The sequence below is a fragment of the Molothrus aeneus genome, chromosome 20 (genome assembly GCF_037042795.1).
Source record: "Molothrus aeneus isolate 106 chromosome 20, BPBGC_Maene_1.0, whole genome shotgun sequence".
In the NCBI taxonomy this organism is placed as follows: Eukaryota; Metazoa; Chordata; class Aves; order Passeriformes; family Icteridae; genus Molothrus; species Molothrus aeneus.
The window spans coordinates 7,262,356-7,286,797 of record NC_089665.1 but is presented as its reverse complement, the minus strand read 5'-3'; the positions used below and the strand labels follow the sequence as shown (position 1 = coordinate 7,286,797).

Sequence of the window (24,442 nt, the reverse complement as noted above, 5' to 3'; positions counted from 1 at the left end):
AACAGGAACATTTCTTCCTGCAGCTGAAACTCCTACCAGGCCCACTGACAACACACACAGGCGTGGGATGGGACAGAGCAGAACTCCTCACCTACCGTGATACACCTTAAAATACATTTTTTCCCCCTTTATTCTTGAGAACATCAAGAAAAATTTCATTATCTTTATCCTTGGAAATAATTGCTGCTTTGAAATGCATGAGGAAAAAAAAAAACTATTAAGTATTAAAATCTATTTAACAGAACAGTCACAAACGTGTACATGACACTGTGCTTATCATTTGATCTCCTCAGATGGAGCAGTAAAATGCATTTATGTAAATTCCATCCATAAGAAATCTTTACACAGTCTCGCTTAATGAAGTGCTCCCATTTTTATGGATGCTACAATATTAAATTCCCTCTTCTTTTTACCCAGACGACAGGCACTGCCTGCCAAAGCCCAGCAGTGCCAGCAGCAGAGCTCTGCCTCCTGCCTTGCAGTAATGACACCTGAATGCTGTGGGGAAATGGAAAGCAGGAGAAGTGGCACACAAAGCAGCCATTGCATTATTTTAAGTGTATTAAAAATACAGGGGAGACTTAGGATTAAAACAAAAAAATCAACCCTACAACTAAACTGCCCTGAAAATTAAATCACACACCAGCAGGCAGCTGCTTTTCTGAAGTACAGTCAAGTTGCACTTGGGTATTTTACATTCTTCCACCAGTGCAGTCTATTCACTACAGGGTTTTTGGATTGGTGCAGCTATACTGTTAAAATACAATTGTTCCCAGTGGATGGCACTGATCATCTCACTTTAGATCAGATCAGGTGGCTGGATCCTGGCTCTGGCCAAGGGACAGGCACTGCAAACAGGATACAGCACCCTCTGACTTTGTGTGACTACCTACAGGCCACCTTGCAGGCTGCTAAAATTAGAAAAAATAAACCCACGTTTTTTCCTAGGTGTCACTCATATGAAAAGATAATATTGCACTGCATAAACAACTACCAGGACTTCACTCTTAACTAATAAGGTGGTGTAGGAATGTGAGAAAGATTCAAAGCAAACCAGGGAATGACCAAGGCACAGGACCGGCCCAGCTCTATTTCCACATAGTAGTCTGAACTCACTACACTTAGTGGCTACCATTACTGGTGTAAATGACACTGACTACAGGCCAAAATGTTTTATCAAATTACTTTCATCTGAACAACTATCAGTTAGCAGAAACCGCATGCACACATCCACAAAAGTCTATGAATCGATAAGATGTTACATCCCTGTAATTATGGCTACATTAAAGGTACACACACACCCCTTGAACCTCTGACACAAAAAAGCTGAAGATGAGGATGGGATAAGACCTGTTCACTTTGGAGTTTCCTGCCTCCTGCCATGTCATCTCAAGCTCAAGTTAAGACCCACCCCTGTGACTAACATCCCCTGGGATGCTGCAGAGTGGAACAAGCAAAGCTTGAAATGGTCAGTTGCCATAATTAAAGTGCATATTTCAGTCTTATGCTAGGAGACCTCAGAGAAATTAAAATCTGTCCATGCTACACTAAACTCTGTGACAGCTGTCAGTGTCACAGATAACCATTTTCAGGTAATATACACCAATGTTCTAAGAGAATGTGCTTGGCCTTCCCTGCAGAAGAGAAGGGAATCACTCACTGAGATTATCACCTGTCCATATTATTTCTCAAGTTCCCATTCAGATCAACTGAGTGAGTGACAGTGACTAGAAGGTACTTGGTTACACTACCCATGAGATACAGCATAGCATTTTTAGTTCCTTAAGACAGTTCAAAAGTTTGCAGAAACCAAATTACACCACACGCTTGCTTGTAGATGATCAACACTGAAGAGCAGCATGCTTTGTCCCTACAAATGACATTTCAAGGAACTAACATATCCAACAAGAATATGAGAACCAGAGCTAAACAAATACCATGTAAGCACAAAATGGAAACAACAAACAGATTTCTGCATCCATCATCCTGTGTCTCCCCATTTCACTGGGAACCAGAGCCACAGAGACTTCCACAATGGCTATGGAGGCCAAGAGGAAAGCTGTCCTCTATTACTGAACTATAAACAAAGTTATTTACAATTCAAGACATAAATCTTGTTTTATGTTATAGTCATCTGGTATCCCATACACTTAGCACAGTAACATCTATAAAAACTTCTCTTTGCTGTCAAACACAGCTACACTGTGTTTTTCCCTCATTGAATATATATGACACTTTAAAAACAAACAAACCAAGCAGGAGACCAGTTACAGCCCCTATGATCTTCACAGCTGACACTAACAGCAAAGACTAAAAAGTGAATATTCAACACAAAAAACTACTGGTTCTTTGCAGATCTTCTGATTCAAAGTAATAAAACAACCAACAAAAACACCCCTCACACCACTAAAAAACAACTACCCATCATTTAGAAACTGATATTTAGATTTTTTTTTAAGAATCTGTATTGCTGGTAGTGCAAACAGTTGCTAAATCTTAGTGCAATTTTCTCTGGCACGATCTAATGCACAAGCATCAAATAAGATGGGGAATGAGTGTCATCATACAACTATCAAAAATGGGAAAAGGGATTTTCTGTTACTTGCATATGGGTCAGATCCAGGGAGTGTATGAAGCTGAGATTAAATTATCCTCTCAACACACTATTAAAAATTTCCTGAATGGCTTCCAGCTGACACTGAAAATTTCCACAACTATCCTAAATATGATAAACCAAAACTATTGAAAGAACTGACTTTCAAATTTTTTTTCTTTTACTTGCAATTACACATGAAATAAGAGCTAGTTGGTAAGAATGCCTAAAGAATTATTAAATTTTAAGAATGCTTAAAATAATGAATTTTAAAAGTTTCTCTGTAGTATTGAATACTTGACCTGAAAGCACAAATTCTTTTGGAAGCAGCAGACAAATCACTCCCCATTTCTATAAACTCGGAATAAAAGCTTGCAATATAAAAAAGATGAAAGCACTCTAAGAAAAGTAAGAATTTAACCTGGAATGGGAGGTGGAAGTCTGTACAGTTCATGGGAACAGAGGAGAAAAGATGATGAAGGTCCAGCGTCAGAAGGCATGAACAACTATCCGTGCTCATATATGTGACTTTAGGAATGATGCCACTTACCCTTGACTTAATTTTATGATCTGCATTTAAATCAGCCTTTAAAACTTTAGCCTGACAAATTCTATGCATGGAGTTACTTTACCCAGAAAGATAAAGGGTAAGAATTACCCACTATAGGTCCTACCACTTTATTTACTGTTCCCAAAGCCAGGTGCCAGCCAGTGGTGGGGCCTTTCCATAAGGGAACAGAGAGAAGGAGTTCTGGTGGCTCCTCTGAAATTCAGGGAACCTGCAGCCAGTGTGATACTGTCAGATTCAAGCTTGTACCCATCCTTCTGCACAGCTCAGCAAACACAGAGGGACTCAGGACCATCAGGTCCTTTCATGGATCCTGGGAAAACACATTCCTGATCACTGCACCACACTCCTCCTTCCAGCAGGCTTGTCAAAACTACATACACTGGTTTTTATTGCTTTGCATTTCTTCAAACCTCCTTTAACCCAGACTCTGCTCCACCCAGTCAGCCCTTTTTTTCCTGTTCTGACAAAAGCAGAGTAATTCTCAAGGGCCTTAACATGCTCTGAACACATGGAAGAAGAGTTACTCTGCTCACAGCAGAAGGTGGCTGTTTCCTTGAATAGCTCAAAATCAGCTTCCTGTCCACCCTCAGTGACCCCAGGCAGATGGCATCAAGACAGTTGTGTTCCAGTGACTGTCACAATGGAAGGTCCATCAGCACCTCAAACCTCCCAGAACAGACAGGAATTGTAGTCCCTTGACTGATGCAAAATCCCATGTCACAGGCTCCTTGTGCACTTGGCTAAGCCTCTCCCACCAAGCTAACAACATGTTATTTTTTTCTCCTCCTAGTTCTGCAATTTGGAATTTTTCCTAGAGTAGCAATTAAGGGAAAAAAAAAAAAAAAACCAACAAAACCAAAAAGCCCCAGAAATGAAACAAGAAAAGGCTGGAGATGCAGCAAGGGGCATTTAATTTCTCCCATGCCCTGCAAAGGGGACAAAGGGCACTCAGGAACATCTCCTTTGGGATCTGCTTACTTTTACCACTTAGTCATGAGCTGCAGCTCAGACAAAAAAATGCTGACAAAGTAATGAACTTGCCTTTCTCTTAATGATCTTAAAATCATTCTTTTCAGTACACTTGTTCTCCACACTGGATCCACCAGGGCTGTCAGTCACAAAGGAAAAGGGAAATGCAGATGAATGACATCTACACGAAACTGTTAGAAAAAAGTTAAATACTCAGAAAAATATCCAAAAAGCTGTCACCAAACTGATCATCCTAAAATAATGCCAATGCAAGCAGAACAAAACCACCTGGAATGGGATGAGCAAAGTGGATTGTGGAAGGTACCTGTGGAACATGAGAAGCCCCACTGAGATTCTTTTCCACACTGCTTTTATTTCCAAGATCATGTACATGAGATTCTCCTTTACTTTCTGCCAGTCTCCAGGGGAAGGGGAAAGGCAGAATAATTTCATCTCCAGGTGAGGAGACCCTTCTGCTGCCAAAGCATGAAGCAGGTGAGATCTTAGAGCCACGCTGGACACTTCCATCACTTGCCTTACAGCAGCAAGGGCACTTCACATGGTCTCCAACCCCATGCACACCTCTGTAACAAAGTTCTGCTTCCTGCACAGGAACAGAGAACCTTCTCCATAGGAGTTCAGCAAAGAACAGGCATGAAATGCTGTCCCCTTTATCTTTCACATTCCCTCACCTAGGTATTTCTAGAAGGAATAGATTAGAAGGATAAGATGAATCTGCACCTGGATATTACAGTGAATTCCTGCAATTTTTTTGCCTGTGTGAGCATCTATGTTCAAACAGGCTTTTCTTCCCCACTCAGTCCTTCTTTCTTCATCTGACAAGGAACAAGCCTACCATTCCTATAAGATTCCCTTTTCAATTTATTTTTAAAAGATTTTTGAGGAATGGTTCTATCCTGAAAAAACCTCTTTGCAGTTTTTTTTTTTTTCTTTCCCTCTCTGCTTTTCTACCTCTGTTTTTTTCTTTCATTATACTTTTTCACAGAATAGCCTCAGGAAGACACTTTTATGTTCGAGCACTGCTTGCATTTCTCTTATACGTGTACTTGTAGACTCTGTGCCTTACTTTGATTTCCTCTCAAGATTCTGACACTAAAATGTCCATCATCAACTCCCTGAATTACTTATCCCAGCACACTTTCTGATCCAGCTGAGCTGTTCTGCTTGGGTGTTTACTTTCCAGGAATGTCACTAATGAAAGGGTCAGAAAGTTGTATTTCCCAAACCTTCTCTGACAAGCCCAAGATCTGTGTTTCTGGGCTGGGTGTAAATATTTGTTTTTAATTATTTCCACAATCTTTCAAGTTTTCTAAGAATTTAAAAGATAAGGTAAGTGTGTTCTTGTGTTAAAGACAAGATATTCTGAACAAACTAAATCTCTTTTGACAGGTTTCATATGTCAGTTATAAGCAAACACAAACATTCCTAACACTACCTGTACTCCTGAAAATACTAATTTTGTTATAACTGGCAATTTTTACAATGTCACTCACATCAAATCTACCACTGACCCTACCACTTAAACAACATATATAAAAGACAATACTGATGCATTTGAGAAAAATTAAAGCAAATCTTGCTTTTTTTCCCCCTACTATTTAAAGCAGAATATCCCATGAGATCATGAAGTGCTCACCATTCCTTATCATGTTCAACACTAACATCTCCTGGATGTCTTTGCTTGTGATAGTTCTGGTACATTTATTAAGAAGGTCAGCTCTAAATTTAGTGATTCCTTCGGCTAGCAAAGCTACGAGGAAGGCAACTGGAAAAAATGAAATCTTCTGTCCCCCTTCTTTTGCAATTCAGTAAGTTCACAGTCGTTGCCAGCTCTTTTCCTTTATTAATGTAAAGCATCACATGAATAAACATTCTGTGAGTGCATCACCTACAGCTCCATGGCCAAATCTCTCCAACCAAGGAGCACATTTCACAAGGGACCCAGTGAGGGAGAGGCTGTGCTGGCAGCACACTGGCCAGGAAGAGGTTAGCAAGAGGCCAGTTGATGAGAGTCAATTAAGTCTAGAGGCAAAAATACTGGGAAACTCCAGCTGCCCATAAAAAAAATTAGTCAGATATCCTAATGGGACTTGAGTTTAAAGAAACCTTTTCTTGACCCCTAAGCAATTCTGTCCCAGAACAATAAATAGAGTAAACGTAAGCAAATTAGCTATTTTGGATTCAGCATAAATAACTCAGAAATAAGCTTCTAAAGCACACAACATAGATAATTACCCTTGAGAAAAGAAGTAATTAAAAAGTGGCAGTATCACCACAGTTTTTGAAAAGAGGCTTGAAAGAAAGCAATTCAAAGTCCTTCTGGTCAATCAGTAAAAAAAAGAAAAAATGTTTAAATTGAGCTTGCAAATGAATTCCCCGGAGTGCAGAAGAACATTCCCACTCCTGCAAGAAGCTGTGTCCAACCCTCCAGTCCACAGGTCAGATTCTTATTTGAGCAAGTATAAACCTGGCAAAACTGATGCCAGTAGGAAGAACTTGAGGCAGAAAATAGAGCCAAACACAAACAGAAAAAACCAGGAGAACTCTGTGAGATTCTGTAGGAACAATCCTACAGACCAACAGTAAGAAGCCTCAGGTGGTCACCTAGCCTGACAAAAAGCCTCACAGGAGAACAAGGGAACAGGAGAGAAAGTAAATAACCTGCACAAAGAAGATAACTGGGTATAAGGCAAGGTGCTGTCACAGACCAAGACAGCTGGTCCTTCCATAAACACTTAAATTAAACATTACTGACCTATGGGGACGAGTAAGCAGCTGCCCCAAAGTCTGACGTAGCTCCAGAGTGACGTTCAGCTTTTGTCACAGCTGCTGTCCCCTTCCAGCAGCTGCTGCTGCTCCAGAAGCTCCCAACAACGGCTGCAACCAAACTGAACAGAAGAATTAACTGAACTATCAATTAGTGGGAGCAACATGCTAATCACTGGGTGACTGTGCTGCACTAAGAAGCAGAAAAGGAACCATTTATGCGCTAGACTATATGTCATTAAAAGAACAGAACAACTCAAAAGAATAGTCAAAAAGAAGGGGAAAAAGTACACAAAATTACTGTGAGAATTAGTCGTAGGTGGAGAACAGAATCATTACCTCTGAAATGATACAAAACTGAAAAAAGCAAGAGGTCAGATAATAATTACATTACATTTGAACAAGAGAAAATGCTCTTGCAACCAGAGTGACCACAGATAATGTGTGAATCCAGCATAATATCTGCACTTATGATCTGGATGGGAGGGAAAGGTACATGACATGTTTTATTTAGGGCAGCTGACAGCATCAAAAAGTACACAGGAACCTTAAAAAAGAGTATGAATGAGCAACAAGACAGGAGATGAAAGGTCGAAAAAGTAAAGAACCATAAAGCAAACATCTGCTCTTAAACTAAACATAACTCAGGAGTTGAGCCTGCTGCAGAAAACTCAGCAGAATTATTGCACAATTATGCCAAAGACAATGTCAGACTGGGGTTTTTTTTAAGAAAAAAAATGAAGAATCAATCAGAAAAATAATACAGAATTTCTGACAGTACTTGAAGAAGTCTCTGCCATGGCTGGAGATTATTCTTCATTCACATATAGCATTAAAATGGTAGTACAGTAAAAAAAGAAATGGGAAGTTATAAATGTCTAAAAAGACTAAGCTTGAGCAGAAAAGGTGTAAGAGTAGTTAAAAATCATAAATACGGTCATGGTAAATGCTCAGACTTCAAAAACAAAGGGAGAAGCCATAAACTATAAGAGCAACATGTTTATAACACAGCAAAGGAATTCAACCAATCAAGGTATAAACAGCAAAATTAACCTGCAGAAATGACTGTGAGGCATTGAACCCAAGAGACAGGAACACTGCTTTTTAAACCCAAAACTGCTTTTTAAACATTTACATGAGTAAGAACATCCTCAGCCAGGTCAGGTAAGGTATTCCTGGATGCTCCTGGCACTGCTTCCAAAGCACCCAGGTTGTCACCACTGCCAGGGACAGCAGATAGGACCAGACAGGCGAGGTATCAGAACCTGGCTGACAATTTTTATGCTGCTATTCTTCTAGGGTCAAACAAGCACCATCAAAACACACTTTGCTATGAAAAAAGGTCAAATTCTTTTAACACAGGATTTTATAAAATACAGGATTACTATCATAAATAGAAAAAAGGTTTATTGAAAGGCTGCAGGGAAATAAGGAGAGGTTCTAGGAAGGTGCATGTGTGTGATGGCCCCTCAGCACTGGGCACAGGCAGAGAAGCCCTGTCAGAACAGATGACCAGTGAAAGATTATTCTGTTCTTTAGGAGTGACCAACCCATTGCAGCACACAGACATGGCAGTGCAGCAAGGATTTATAGCTGCTCACCTATGTTTGTAACTTAAAGCGCATTCAAAAAGGGCTTCAAACATATTTCAGCTTCAAAAGAGTTTAAAACCTTTTATAGCTGTTAAATCTGTGCTACCAGATTATCTGTACCCATAAATGGGATAGCTTTAATGAGCAATTATGTCACACGTTTCTAGAGCCCTTGAGCACCTCCTTTCCTGCTGGAATTCCCCAAAGTCAGGGCAATTTGCTTTACTCCAGCTCAGGTTATTTTTTTTCCAGTCTTCACATGACTAAGCAGAACCATTTCCTACACAGCATACAACAATAGGAAGAGGCAAACAACCAAAACCAAACAAAAACAAATTTTAAAAATCCCCTTTTTTTACTATTCTACATACTAGAAGGAATGCCTCTCCACTGGTTTCTGCAAGGTCTGAATCCCTTCTCTTTATGCTTTCCACTTAAAACAAAAAATAGTTCTCAGTGTGTATTAAGATAACAAGCATAACCTTTTAATTTGATGAGTTTTATCTGCTTTCATGGGGAAAATGCTCATTTTAACTAATACACAAAACAATTTGTGGTTCAGATATACAGAGTATGTCTCAATTGAATTTTTAAGATCACAGGACTGAAGGTCCAATTAAGTCCTGCTCCTGCTATTTTAAGCAACTTTATAATAGAATCCAATCATCAAATAATAACCAACTCCTGAGAACTTCTCAAAACCACTACTCTGATTACAAGGCTGCTCCAGAACCCCACTCCTATTTTGATTAGGAACCAATTTAAGATTAAAAACTGATTAAGACTGATTTACAGATTTATTACTCTAAGTTTACACTGCCTTACTCTTTTTCCCACACCAGCATTAGTGTTTAGAGTTTTCCTCCCTTTTCAATATGAGGGATAAGCACAAGAAGAGACAGAACTGTCCCCTTAAGCCTGTTAGCTGAAAAAAGCCAGTTTTGTCTCCCTTTATGACGCAGGAGAGAGAGAACTGACTTCCCAGACCATCCTAACAGCCCTTCCTCACATCTGTCCCAAATGAAGCTTTTGTTTTTTAAATCCTCCACCACCATTTCCCACATCTGCTTATTTCATAGATATATAGCACTAAAGTTTAAAAATCACCATGCTATCAAGGGATATATTCAAGTCTTGTGCATCTTTCCATTTCTAACTGATAAATCATATGTTTCTATTTCATATCTTTATATATAATAATTCTAAAACCCCGGAAGATTTGTTGTAGAAGCTCTGATGTCACTTTCACACAGGAACACACATCCTGGCAGTGAGAAATGAGACTGAAACAGGAGAAGTTCCTAAGGGCCTGCTTCCCAAATTCTGGTAGTCACAGGTTTGTGTGCTACATTACAGCTGTTCTGATTGCTGACATCTCATCTCTTATGTACTTATATACCCATTACCATAGTAACCAAATTCCTCAGAACATATAACGCAATTTTTGTATCTGGTGTATTAGAACAAAATTATTAAGGTTACAAAGGCAAGCATTCCAAAATTAGAAAGTGTCAGAATTCAGACTGCCATCTCCCTTGCCAACCCATCTTCTTTTGCTGCCTCCCTCCCCATCTCCCAGGCTCCCAAGTCACCTCTCCTGCAAACCTCCAGCTCCAGTTCTCCATCAGCTCCAGCTCCTTTCTCTCCAACCCCTCTGCAGTCCCAGTTTCACTGTCCTCTGTCCTGACACATTCTTATCTCTCCCCTCTCATCTGACTTTTGTACCTCCTGCATTCACACCAGGCATTTTCCTCCTCCACACTGCCTGAGTGCTCTCCAGGAATGATTCACTGAACACAGGACAGATTCCTGACAGTCTAGGAACTGGAAACAAGAGGAGCCTCTCTTGCAGGAAGAAGTCCTTCTGATCTCTCCCAGTCCAGGGCTGGAGCATCTTCTGCTGCTCTCCAGGGATAACTGCCTGCTCCAGCACCAGGAGCTGCAAAATGCCTCAGCAACACTCAGTGCTGCTTCACCCTCTTATTGCAACTGCACTGCAAAGATGGGTCCCACTGGGGAATACACCCCCATTTCAGGAAGTGCTTGGCAAATACAGAGTCTCCATCTTGATGGAATTTAACATAAACAAATTAACCTTTATACTTTACCTGCCTATAGCATTATTTTATACACATAAATATATTGCTAGGAGGAAGACACATGCATGGAATGCTTAAGAGCTGTGTTTTCCCTGAAGACCAGCACCTGCAAGCACTGTGGAGTCAGGAGCTGAATCCACTGCAGTGGAACACACCCAGAACATTCAGCACATCTCTCCTTACAAGTTTCCTTAAAAGTCCATCAAACCATGGACTCAGACATCCTTGTGCATGCATGGCTGCCTCTCCACTAGAGAAAAAGGCTGAGTGGATACATCATTCTGCACACACAGAAGGTAAATGACGACACCTTTTCTCCAAGAACTTGCTTTTAAAAAACTATCTGTATTTTTTCTGGTTTGGCAGTATTACTAATTGTCCTGAACACAAGGAATCAAAGAGGTGGGTCAACATCTGCACCTGAGGCAAATACTTGGAACAACAATTCATAAACATGGCCCACAAAGCAGATTTAATGCCCAAGATTCATTCTACTCTGTTAACTCTTACTATTTTTAAAAAATTTCCTCTGGTACACCAACTCTTCAGCTCTCAAGTAAGAGATGCAGCACTTTTTTTCTGGCCTGAAGAGAGAAGGAAAGACCTTAAGCCACTTGTATGTATCTACCAGGTGCTACAGCATTTTAAGGCTGAAATGACAATTTCAGCTTATGTAGAAACACATCCATCCTAAATCTGACAAAAACTGTAATCAGAAATTGGTCTATTTCAACAGCACACATCCAAACACCTCTATATTTCACAGGTTCTTTGTGTGCTCACACATAAAGCCACTTAATCCAGCTGTTCTCAGCAATCATTCACAAAAGCAAATGAATGAAAAAGAAATAATTAGTAACCATTTCCACTCCTACCCTTTAACTGAGGGGAACAATAATTTGACTGCTTCAGTCAGTTGACAAAACTATTTTCTGTGCATTTAAACAGAAGGTAAATTGAGATATGGTGGAACCAGCTCTCACACTTGGACTTTCTGAAAACAAGGTTGTCCTGCCTGTTTCAAGGACTTTGGCCTCAGCTTTTTCAGGAAGCGAGGCAGGAAGCTTCCAACAGGTGATTTTTCCAAGACTGAACTGATCTTCAGGAGATATAAAGGAGTAGTGTTGCAAACAAAAAGCCAATTAAATTAATCCTTTTTTTCTCCTTAAGCATTCCTGCTGGCAGGGAGTGGGCTGGAAGGCTGTGTCCTGGGTTGTGCTGGCTGTTTCCAGGAGCTGCTGATCTGAAGGCAATCAGTGATTTGGTCCAAGCTAAGCCACACTGCTCAGAGCCATCTAATGAAGAATGGGAGCTGCAGATGATTAAAGCTACTACCCAGAGCAATAAGCACACAGCACAGCTGGAGCAGGACTGAGCTCTGTGGTTTGAAGGGCCTCCTTAAAATGGTCTGCAAATATGTGACAGGAGGGCCCTGGCTCTAGCAAGACATGAAGAAGCAAAGCACCCATCAGGGAACAAGGAGAGTTACAAGAACAGTTCCAAGAGAACAGTGGCACAAGGGATCTTGCTAGAGAGGTGTTAGAAATTTTCAAAAATCAGTCTCCTGCTGGTTTGTTTTGGTGTTGGGTTTGTGTTTGTTTGGGGTTTTTTCCTCCCCTTAGAAAAAGGGCTTGATATTCTTTCTCCATTTTGGCAAATGGACGACTCACATCACACTCCTCTTTCATGACACCTCCTAGAGAACCTCCCATTCCCCTGGAGAATTTAACAAATGTTTTCAGACAAAGCAGAAGAAGTTGGCTGCATTAGAGTTTCCATACCAGAGTGGTAAATCTTCGCAGAAGAACAGTAAGTTGGTGAAAACAGAATCATGACCACTAACATCTTCTGCCTCAAGATTCTCAGCCTGTCAGTCAGAGAACATGGGGGCCAAAGGCTGTCTCTGCTCCAGGGGCTGTTTAGAGGTAGATGTTATCAAATTCCTTCCACATCTCTTTAGATTTCAGGAGACAAGCAGCCATATCACACACAAAAAAACCACCCTCACACCCTTTTGTCAGCCAGCTCCCTGAAGGGGCACAGAGAAAGGAGGAGCTCCTCACCCTAAGAGGCTGCCTGTGAAGGGCACAGGTAGGGTGGAACAGCAGAATAATATAGGAAATTTTTGCACTACTGCAGTCTTCACTGCACCTTCTCCAGGGATAAATAAAATTCCGATCTCCACAATCTCCATGGTTGTCAATCTGACACCTTTTGTGAATACTAAATTCACACATACAAAGAACTTTCTCCTTTGTAGGTTTTGAAACATCTCACATGCCGTTTCCTACTGGTAACGGAACAAGCAGCATAATTTCATACCTGGCAATTTGAAGCCTCTTTCAGCAGTTTGGAATAATGGATTTTGCCTTTTTGTTTGTCAGTAGGAACAGACAAATAAGAGGAAAAAAAAACAACTGCAAAGTTTCAAGCAACAATTCCTGTATTAGAAGAAGAGCTATTTTCTGACTGTTCATGTTGGCTAATAAACAAAGGGAACATCAGGTGTCCATTTTATAAATTCTAAGGATCTTGGATTTTTGGACTGGGAAAGTAGGACAACCTCCTGATACCTTGGGCAGATACATCCCTAACAACCAACCAGCAAAAAGCAAGAACTGCTCCCTCATCATGCATGCAGCTCACCCGAGCAGCCCAGCTGGACAGGGAGCTACTGAGAGCTCAACAGGCCATGCCAGAAAACACTATTTACTTTTTGGACACAAGCTATAAAGAGCAACCAAGAAGTAATTAAGGTTCTTGAACATAACAGGGCAAAAAATATCAGCTCCAGGGTTGCTCACTGCCCAGAAGTTCTTAATACATCTGGACAGCTTCTCAGAGACCACCAGCCCATCCTCTCCCTATCAATACCCAGTTTAGAGCCTCCAAAAGCCTTAAAAGGCCTCTCTGCAGATTATTTTGCAAAGTCATTCTGAATGAGGGAATATCTAAAGCTCTAGCCTGAAAAAGAATAAACCTCTCCATATTTACAGGAACTGTATTGCTCGGTATAGCTAACAAGCTGCATGAGAGCCAATTGCTGCCAGGCCACAAAAGGGCTCCCAGGAAGAAGGGAAAATTCCAATATATTCTTATATTAATATAATTCCAAAGGCTTGAATAAAAATCATCCTGGTTATATCAGCCCAGCAGTTGGGTTTGGCTGCTCCCCTGACTCTGGCCAGGGCCCAAAAGTAATCTTGGTGGAAGGCTGCTGCTAGTACTACCTTGATAAATATACAAACACCTCAAATGTATGGGACAGTTCCCTGGTAGAAATTCACATAAGCATGGCAAGAAGACACTGTGCAGCGCTCATTTAAATATCTCCAAAATAATCAAAACCAGAGAAAGATTATATTAAAAGATAAAAGATCTCTGAAAGGAATATTTGGATATTCATGAAGTGCCCCTATATTTGCATCTGGCACAAAACATGCATCCCATCCTCCAGCAAGACAGGAAGGAGTTATTTTTGAGAACTTGATAGTAAGAACTGAAAAGAACTAACTCTGCTTCTCTCGCTCTCTTTTTCTATTAAGCTAATTCTTGTTGTATAAAGTCAGCTTGAAAGCTCCTTTCAAAGCAAAAAGGGGGAGGGAGGATAGGAAGAATCAGATCTGCTTGTTTTTTGCATTTGACATTCAGGTCTCATCCCCCTGTTTTGTTTTCCTGGAGGACGCGGCGGCGCAGACCTCGCAGAATGATGACATCACACCCACAGAAAAAGCAAAACCCAAACAGGAGGGAAGCAGCTCTCCCTCAAACAGCTCAGAGCACCAGCTCTGCTTCTGGCTGCTGCCTTCTGGATAATTCAAACTCAGTGCATCTGGGGGTAACCAAATATTCCTTTCAGACCCCTGGCCTGTGTGAGCAGCCCATGAAAATGGGGAAGGGGACAGTGTTCCTGCACTTTTCCAGGGCAGGCAAAATCAATTTAAAAAGTATTTAGCTACTGTTCCCCTCTAGAGATAGCTTGAACACTACATTGTTTTCTGCCTGTTTATACCTGTTTTATTGTTGGTTAGGAGTTACACAGGCAAGTGGCTTTTACCATGATGAAATAAAGCAAAGTACAGCACGTTTAAGTCAATCAGCAAATTGGAAGCTGCTCTTTCTGAAATGCTTTATAAAGTTATTTTTTCTGTTTGAGGCAGGCATTCTGAGCAGCATCCTTCCTGCAGAGCAAGGAGCCATGCTGCACCAGGAGCAGAGGAACTGCTAGGTGTGCATGCATGCAGAGTGCAGCACCTGCACAGGATAAAAACACACCTCTTGTGGTGAAAAGGTGTTCATTCCCTGTCTGTATTTCTTAAATCTCAGGAAAGGCCCTTGACAGAACATGTGCACTCACTGCTCCATGTCACAAGGAGATTTACCCTTCATGTAATACCTGAACCCAACACATTGACATGATTGGCAAGCTCAGAAATAGCAGGTTTTAAGTGAGAAATACCTGCCAAATCTTGGAAGAAAATCTCCATTTAAGACACCAAACTAGATAGCACAGGACCACTCTCCCTGCTTCTAACAATTTATGACTTAATTTTCACAACAACAAAAAGCAGGAAAGAAACAAAGAGAATTACAGAAGTGGAAGTTACTAAATATTCCATGGTCACATGGTTCCACTTATACCTACTGAACAGCACAATGGTGACAAAGCATTTGATTGCTTTTGCTGGGATTTTTTGGTAATTGAACATGAAACTAAGAAAACTGCCATCTCTACCTTATGTACAAGCTCAATTCAGACAGAACACTAATAATTCCTCAAAGCAACAAAACAAACCCAGACTTGCTATTAACTTAGGGACAATGCTCCACCAGGAACATCAGCTAACCAGGGGTTATTCTCAGATTTTGTCCCCAAAAGTATTTTTTAAATATGCCCTCATAGAGGATCTCACATTCCTCCTCAGAACTCAAATGTCTTGTTATTACTCTGCCTTAAATACTAAGAAAAGGTTCTTCATCCAGAGGGTGTTGGGCACTGGAACAAGCTCTCCAGGGAAGCAGTCACAGGCAGAGAGTTCAAGAAGGGTTCAGACAAAGATCTCAGGCACATGTTGGGATTCTTGGGGCACAGGAGTTGGACTTTAATGATCCTTGTGGGTCCCTTTCAACTCAGAACATTCTGTGATCACCTACCCTGAGAAATCCTCTCATAACAATGACTGATTTCAGACCAAATGCAATTACAGATTTCTGTAGAGCAGCTGATGTTTTCTATAGAATTTGACTCCCAACAGTGAAACAGTAAGTGCATTCCATGTGTATCTGAAGATCTCAATCTCCTGCCTCAGCGATTAAAAGGAAGGAAAATGAAACAAGCAATTGCCTTTAAGGAAGCATCAAAAACAGGTGGTAACTCCAATCCAAGATGGAATTCTGCTTCTAAGTTTGAAGTCTGAGCTCTGCTGTCTTGGATGGGCCCAATGGAGCGTGCTGAGTCCTGCTGGGTTGACTCTGGAGACCAGTCAGGACAGTTGGACAATGACCATCTCTGTAATTTTCTGTTTACATATTTACAGAATGTATTTAAGTGGTGAGACCGTATGTGTCATGTCCTTAGAAATGCTAATCACAGGCATGAAATCACATACAGAAAACCTCTAAATCAGCAGGTGCTCACTGCCTCCAAACCAGAAAATAAGCAGACAAGTAGAATCACAACTCACACCATCCTCTCCTTCCACTCATGCTGCTCCATATCATCCTTGCTTCCCCAACACCTATGTAAATAGGCAGGTAGATTTTGCAACAGGCATAATAAACAAGTATGAACTACTTCAAACCAGCACAGGTAACATTAGTTTCAAAGCTGAAAGCAGCTTTTGGAGAAAGCTTGCTAAACTTCACACTCCATGTCTGTGGCAACATGGAACAAAAATCCCTCAGAAAAACAAGGTCCCAAAATACTGAGCACATTCATACAGGTACTCAGACTTCAAGGTTTTAATGCTTTTTGGGGGTTATTCTATTTTAAAAGCATGACTGAAGCAACAAAATTTTAAATTTTATTATTTCCAGGTAAGTCCCAGCTATTTTACTGCATAGATATGCCTTAAATGAATCCCCACACTGTAAAGACAGGTACAGTAGAACCTAGAACAGATGAAAGTTCCTGGTGATGAGCTGAGCAATGGCTTACTCTGCAATGCTTATGGATTCCCAACAGGCACAGGGGCTGGAAGCTCCTCTTCCTTCCCAGGGCACCAGGTGAGAACCCTTTCAGCTCTTTACAGCAGTGTGCATTTGCATTACACAATAACTAGACCCTGAAGAAAAGGTGAGATTCAGCTGTGGCAGAGACTGCACAAACAGGGTGAAAAGATACACTCTGCCTCCACAGATCTCCATAAAAATGTCCAGACAGTACCCAAGTCTTTCAATTTTATATGCACAGGGGTATTTTTAACTTAGATGGGCAGGCCCCAGTTATCCCTGTGTGTGACTGACTTCAAAAATAAAAAAACTTAAGTTTGTTGTTCATCAAGTTCAGGGACTGATTTACAATGCATTAAAAGCTCTTTTCAGATTTATGTAAAGATAAAAATCAGCAAAAAAATCACATCATAACAACGAAGAATATTAAAAATTTCAAGATTTAGCCAGCTTATTCATGACCAGCATTAAATTGCCATTATGGTAAGAAAAATCTACATAGTGCTCCTATGATGAAACAAGAAACCCCAAACCCCATTCCCTGCATTTTCAGCAGGTCAGGCAGACTCTCAGAGGGAGATCTGGGACAGTGCTGCTGCTGAACTTTGAGGTCTGTGTTGCTCCACCACGCCCCACAGGCAAAGCAGCATCTCCTACACTTCTGCTTCCACCTTACAACCTGGGAGGTGCTGATGCAAACTGGGGATCAAGGAGACAAATTCTTCTACCCCATCACTACCAGCCATGCTGAGCAAATTACTCATTTCTCCACCTGTACTTCAGCATCCCCACCTCATAAATGTGGAAAATAAATATGCCTTTATCATCCATTTGAAATACCTTGAGATTTGTGGGTGAAATTCAGAGCACGGAATTACTATTATTATCCTGCTAATTCAGAGAAAAGTATAAAACCATCACATGTGTAAGATAATATTTCTTTGCTATAGCTTAAATTTCTATTTGTGTATTAATATTTCATTTCTCGTATTAATATTAATTATAACTATTTCTGTTTCAACATAAAATATTTGTAATATCTACAGAAAAACATTGTGATTATACCAATTTATAGTCACCAGAGTAATTACTTTTCAGTACCAGAGATTCCCACAGCATGGGAAGACTATTCAAATGAGGATCACACACCCTGGTGCTGGACCAGCCACTGTGGAGAAACTCCAGAGCCCAATGTGATGGCCCACCTGCACTGTGGTCCACAATTACCAATTCCAACAACAGAGGAAAACGTGACAGACTTAAAATAATGTGCTAATTAGCATTTTCAAGATATAAGAGCCATTCAAGAAAAAGCACTAAAATATTTGGGAGAATTTAAGGGCTTTTCCAAAATATTTTTAAAACTGGGCATCAAAAATTCCATGTCAAATTTTTATTGAATAAACTTGCAAACAATTCTTTAAATGTTCTTTATGGTTTTGTGACTAATTATGAGCTAGTGAAGGTAAATCATGTACTTTATAAGTAAACTATTTTCACGTTAGTCTAGTATTCAAAGCACTCTGCATGTTATTGTCAAATCAGGAACGAATCTTTTGCCCAGTCTTGTTTTTGCAAATAAATTTACATCATCAGTATTGTAATGAAGTCAAAGCAAAGGTGAGGATGGAGACTTCCTTCTTCCATAACATTTTATTTTGGATAAAAAACCACGTATTCAGACGTCTTCTTAAGTACAGATTATCTTAGTGTTTGGCTCCCTGTGCTCTGTCCCTCCAGTCAGCAATAGAAATGTTGAATTCTCTGGTCAGTTCAGGACATATGTGTAGGCTGATCTGCTAAGAATGTGGTCAACTACTGAGCTAGCAGCTGACAGCAACATCTTCTGAGAGCAGAAGAAATATCTCCAGTTATTGTCATGCAACCACCTAAATTCAGCCCCAGCATCCTCCCTAAACCCTCTTCTCCCACCTCCATGAGCACTCCAGTTTGTGCAGATCTGGCCACTCAAGGTGGCTTCTGGAATGGAGATGCTCTAGGATTTCCTTGCCCACGTATTGTGTCAAATGAAGGGAAAAATAACCTTCCATCACTTACAAAGGACAGATGATCAGCATTCAGATGGGTTTGCCTGCATTCTTGCTGCAAAACGGGCAGGTCCCAGCAAGAATTAAAAGGAGGTTCTACCACACACCTCCAGCCAGAGACTAACCTAGTTTTAAACACTTCAAAGCATGTGTTAGAGGGGGGTTTGTGTGGAAAGGGAAGAAGGAAAATTAAGCCAAAAACACAGGTAAGAGTTCAGGGTTTGCCTATATGGCAATTAACCCATAATAAAAATGGAGCTTGGCATTCTTTGCAAGGCACTGCCTCTGAAATGTATCATTATTTCCTTCCCAACTCTGACATGCACTTCTAGGAGACAGCAGGAATTTTTGTCAAGGCCAAGGTTACCCTCTTTTTTAACTGAAGTTGCAAGCCTTCATAAAAACCCCAATCCAAGAGCCTGGCTGCATACCCAGACATACCAAGCCAGTATAAAGGGGGGTTTGTACCAGCTCAGCTGATGCCAGCGAAAATCAGATCACTGCACCTTGGTCTTTATGGGTGGCAAAACCACATTACTGCAGTCAGCCCAGCACATAATTCTCAAGACAAGACTTCGATATGCAAAGACTAATTTAAAAAGCCCAAGGAGACACAGGAGAGTGATGGATTAAAGGCAGAAGATCGGGTGCTGTGCACAAACCCTGTGTTCTGTTTGACCCTCAAAGAGGGACACAGCTTACCTAGGGGTACAGGGCGAAATCATACCAAAATAGATTCCAAACCCAGGGTTTAACTAGTTTGCTATCTAGGCCAGGAAACAGTTCTGGAACACATTTAACACAGTTTAATCGCATCAAATCACAGCTGGCCCAGAACCGATTTTAACAACTGTCAACTGCTCCTTGAAACAGGCAAAGCCAAAAAGAAGATCACAGCACACAGTTTACAAAGAGCACAGAGACAACCCAAACATCCAGAGCAGCAGCAGCAAAGCAAGGCGCATTCAAATCCCATGATCTTTATTCAGATTGGGTTACAAGGAAGTGGGAACTGGGAGGAGTTAATGTTAGTGACAACTGCAAGCCAGAACTAAAGGAGAAACATGTTGCACTGCCACCGGGACAGAGCTTGAGAAATCCTAATAACTGATGGAGAAAGTTACTGCACTACTTACTGGATAGCCGTGGCCTATTTGAGAAACAGCACTAGCAAAAATAACCTCTCCTCTCATCTCAGCTGAGGAGGGAGGGGACAGCCACCAATTAAAAGGGGACTGAGGTAGGAAATGAGAACTGCATATTAAGAATGGTAAAGGAGGCAAAAATACCAAATATGTGCAATAGCACATGAGATTCTTTCCAAGAAATCTCAGTCCAACATTTCTCTGGGCATGGGCTCATGGGTCTGTTACTGCCCTTGAGCAGTGGAATGCCAGGGAAGAGGAAAGATTGCTGGGTGCTTGAAAACAGACTGAACACATGGATGGGGAGAAAGCCAAAAGTGTTACAAGAAATGGTCCCCACACTTTCAACATATTTGCACTTGCATATTCCTCCTTCCCATGCTCCTGGACCCCAAAGCTTTCCAGACATTAGAAATCAGCCAGAGCAGAGTGAACTGAAGCTGAACCAGCAACGCAAAGGGAAGCACTGATCCTAAGGACCTAACCCCCCAAAATCCGAGCCTAGCAGTGCTCAACTAATGGCAGAAGGCTAAAGGGAAGTAAAAGAAGTTTTAAAGTTTAGGTGAACTAAGTGAAAGGCTGAAAGCAACTTTATTCACATTTTAAGAAATCAAGTGTAATACATATTGGCTTTCAGTCTAAAGCTAAAGCAAAAATCTCTGAGATTAACAGTAAACATCAAAAATTTTCCTTTCAAATATGGACTGATAAAGCTGACATGCAATAAAAGCTTCCAATGAAACTCACAGGCACTGTTCCCCCACATTCTGATAGGAGGCTGCCCTGTAAACATGCTGAACTCAATGAGCGTAGGAGAAAACTGTTTTTATAAAATTACATCTCACTCTAAAGAAAATATTTGTATGGCTGTAGCCAGGAGTGTAATAAGGGTCATTGGAAGATCACAGGCACAGAAAACTGAAGAACCTGCCAGCTTTAGAGTTTTGTGACTTTTACTTTTATTCCTCAAGATCTAACTTTTCCCCCAAACAAAACATTTCAAGCCTTTTCCATCCTAAGGACAATACTCAATATGTAAATCTCATGCTGTCACCCCATTCTGACCCCTAAAGAAAAATCAAAACTGTTTCCAGCCAAGCAATACAGCAGGCAAAACTACAAGCTACTGTCCAGTTGTATTAAGCAGCCATCATCACTCCAATTCATGTTGGACTGTTCTCACCAACCCAAGAGAAAGGAAACTCAGCTCCAAGCTATAGGTGTGTAACTAATGCTGTGGATCTGTCCTCGGCAAGCTCTGATTAAACTGGAGAAACTTCTTTGTTTAGACAAAAATTATTGCTGCTTTGGCAATTTCATGTTTTGTTTACAGTGGCTACCTTGCCTTTTCTTCTGGCAAAGAAACAAAGATTTAGCAGAATGTGAAAAAAAAATCAAGAGTAATAATGCACTGACTTCTCATCAAGTATTAGAAGTTCCTAATGGCTTCCCTTTCACAATTAAAAAAATACTGCAATTCCAGTGATCATCAAGTATTTGTTCAAAAATTGCTTTAAAAACCACGTTTGGAGCCCCCACTGTGCTGGCTAATGTCCACTGTGTTTCTAAGGGCCTTCAGAAAGTATTCCCTCCTCCATGTTCTGTACTGTAAATGAGCACTTAGGCAAAGAGGAAGGAATAGTGTGTAAAAGCCAACTCTGCTTTTAAACAGCTCTCTATCTGTTCTTACTATTTTCTGCACACTTCTTCCCTTCAGACACTTTGCATTTCACCTCTGATTTCATGGTTTTATATTTTAATTTTTTTTCACAGGAAGGACTCTCCCTCTGGAACTTCACATGAGGGGTTTAGTGATTTTCTGACCCTTTGTCCATTGGATTTTTTTTCAGTCTCTTCTCCACAGAGAAATCAATGTATAATCAGCAATGCCTCAGCATGTTAAAGGACAATAAAAACAAAGAATCCTGAAACCTAACCACTACAAGTTCAGCAAAAAGTGCCACCAGCCATCTCTGTCTTTAAACCTCATTGCTGGCTGTGGTGGTGCAGCCCCATCCCTGGGGTTGTCTCTAACCTCACCTCACTGTGCACTGAGCCATTTCAGATCACCAAGCTGACACAAAACTGTATTTTTCCTTAGGTTAGCTTTCTGCTGGTGCAGGATCAAAGAGCAGAGCCAATGGAATGACACATGGAGAAGCAGGTGGAGGACAGGACTGCACACCTGAGTAAGGGGAATTTGCCAGAGAGCACCAGGCCTCACATATCAGAGCTTCATCCTGCACTGTGTCCATCCAGAAGGAGCACTTGGTGGAGAAGAGTAGGACACACTCAATATTATACAAGAAAAGACAGATGTGGGTCTCAGAAAGTACCAAATCATCCTGCTCTGTGCTGTTACAGGCAAGCTTGTCCCAAGCATGGTTAACCAGGAGAGGACAGAACTGAAACCTTGCTGTCAGACCCAGGAAGCTTTCCAGTTTAGACACGATTCCAGTCCAGGGTTGGAGCCCAGCTCTTCCCTTTGTCCAGGATCACAAAAGGAAATAAAAGTAAAATCCTTGATACTACACAGCACATTTGAACAGGAAAAAGGTAATGGCCACCCAGCAGCAATGCCATTCAGAAGACAAGAGCATGGCTCACCCCTGGTAACACCAAAGATTTTTATTATTTCTAGTATGCACTTCAATCTAGCAGTGTGCTGTTTACTTGATTTTAATATGAACAGGAACACAACAGAAAATGCTTCTAAGATAGGATCTTAGTGATTATGGGAGTGTTCTTCAAAACACTCCATTGAGAATGGAATAAGGCAAGTGGTATTTACCATAGCTTCCTCACCACTTCTGGATCACAAAGAGTGCCAGATCAACCCTAATTATCTTCTAACTTGACAAAATACCTATACTGTCAAAAAAAACTTCTATGAGGCATATTTTGCAAATGACCTCACTCCCTACTAAGTTAGATCAGAAGTATATCCTTGCAGTAGAGACAGACATGAGAGACAACAGCAGCAGTATATCCAGTCTGTCTTTGCTAGAAAGAAAATTACACCGGGAAACCACCTAATGTTGAGTATGCAAGGGTTGTGTCAAAGTGGAACTCACTACTGCAGAGTCAGCTACCTACAACATCTTTAAAACAAATCTCTGAAATTGCTGCCATATCTATTGTTCTCTACAAAACATCCTCATTACAGGAAATCCACTACTAGGATACATCTGAAGATGTAATTATTAGTGTGATATTTGTTTCTCTTCTAATGAATCTCACCAAGCATAAAATCTGAGACTGTCCTACTACTCATTAAAACATGTTATTCTGGAGAAAAAAACTGGTGAATAGAGCTAGAGATGAAAAACTACACAATTGGAAATGTTATTTAGCTGTAAGTAAACATTTAAAGTTCTTCAGTTTAGCTTACACTGGTATTTAACAGCAGGACATAGATAACTTTTTCAAATAGTCTAACTTGAGGCCTAAGCCACCTTATCTGTGCATAATTTTAATGCCAACATGTGGTCCTGTACAGCCAACACTTAATTCATTCAACTTAAAAAGAAAAACAATATTCAACTATCCAAAGAGTTTTTACTTCAGGCAGCAGTATTTCAGCAGGATTAAACTTAAAATTAGGCTGTTCCATCAGAACCACCTTCTCTTCACTGAGATATTGTTAACAGAGGAGAAAAACCTTCTGTCAAGTTCAAAGGACAAACTGAGGTTCAAGTTTATCAATGTATTTCAGCAAATGGATAAAAGGAAGAGGAGTCCTAAAAATGGCAAACATACCAGTCAGAACTAGGCCAATGTTGTGGAGAATCTAATATGAAGGCTCAAGCCAATCGTTGATTAGGTTTGCCCTTGGACATAAGTAGCAGAAACTATGGCACACTAACTATGAGGAGGTACAAAGGCAAGGAAAATACAGGCTCAAGAAAAGCATACCAAAAATTGTATTTATTGCAACAGAAGTTGCTATTCTGTAATCCTGAAATATGAAAACAAGCCTTCCCTAGTGTCAAAATGTATCACTTTTCCACGGTTTTCACTATTATGTGCTATCTGCTAAAGCTGTTTTTCAGACACTGAGGATCTGAACTATATTGTTCAATTTCATATATATATATATATATATATATATATATATATTTGGGGTGGTATTTTTGAAACGTTTCATCTGAAGCATTCCAAGCTGATAACCTTTATCCAAATACATAAAACAAGAGCCACGTCAAACGCACTATAAATAGCATTAATAGTAAGGAATCAATAACATCCAAACCTTTAGGTAACATCTTATTAATCCGCCCTTGGCATGCATGGGCACACTGCTGTAACGGCTCTCAAAATGCAATAGTCAAAGGTGAAGGACACAATTTGTTCAACTAGTTAATGCAACTGCTATTTAACCAACAGAGCCACTAAAATGCCACCTAATGAAATACTCCGTACCATGATAAGCAGCAGAGACAAGCACGATAAACATGAAACGTTTTT

The 24,442-nt window shown here is 40.6% G+C and overlaps 1 protein-coding gene across 1 annotated transcript in view; it reads right to left on the bottom strand.

Annotated features, from left to right (window-relative positions):
- The window catches only part of TAOK1 (TAO kinase 1), a 59,567-nt gene that overhangs the window by 34,058 nt on the left and 1,067 nt on the right, over positions 1-24,442 (bottom strand). The window lies entirely within an intron of this gene.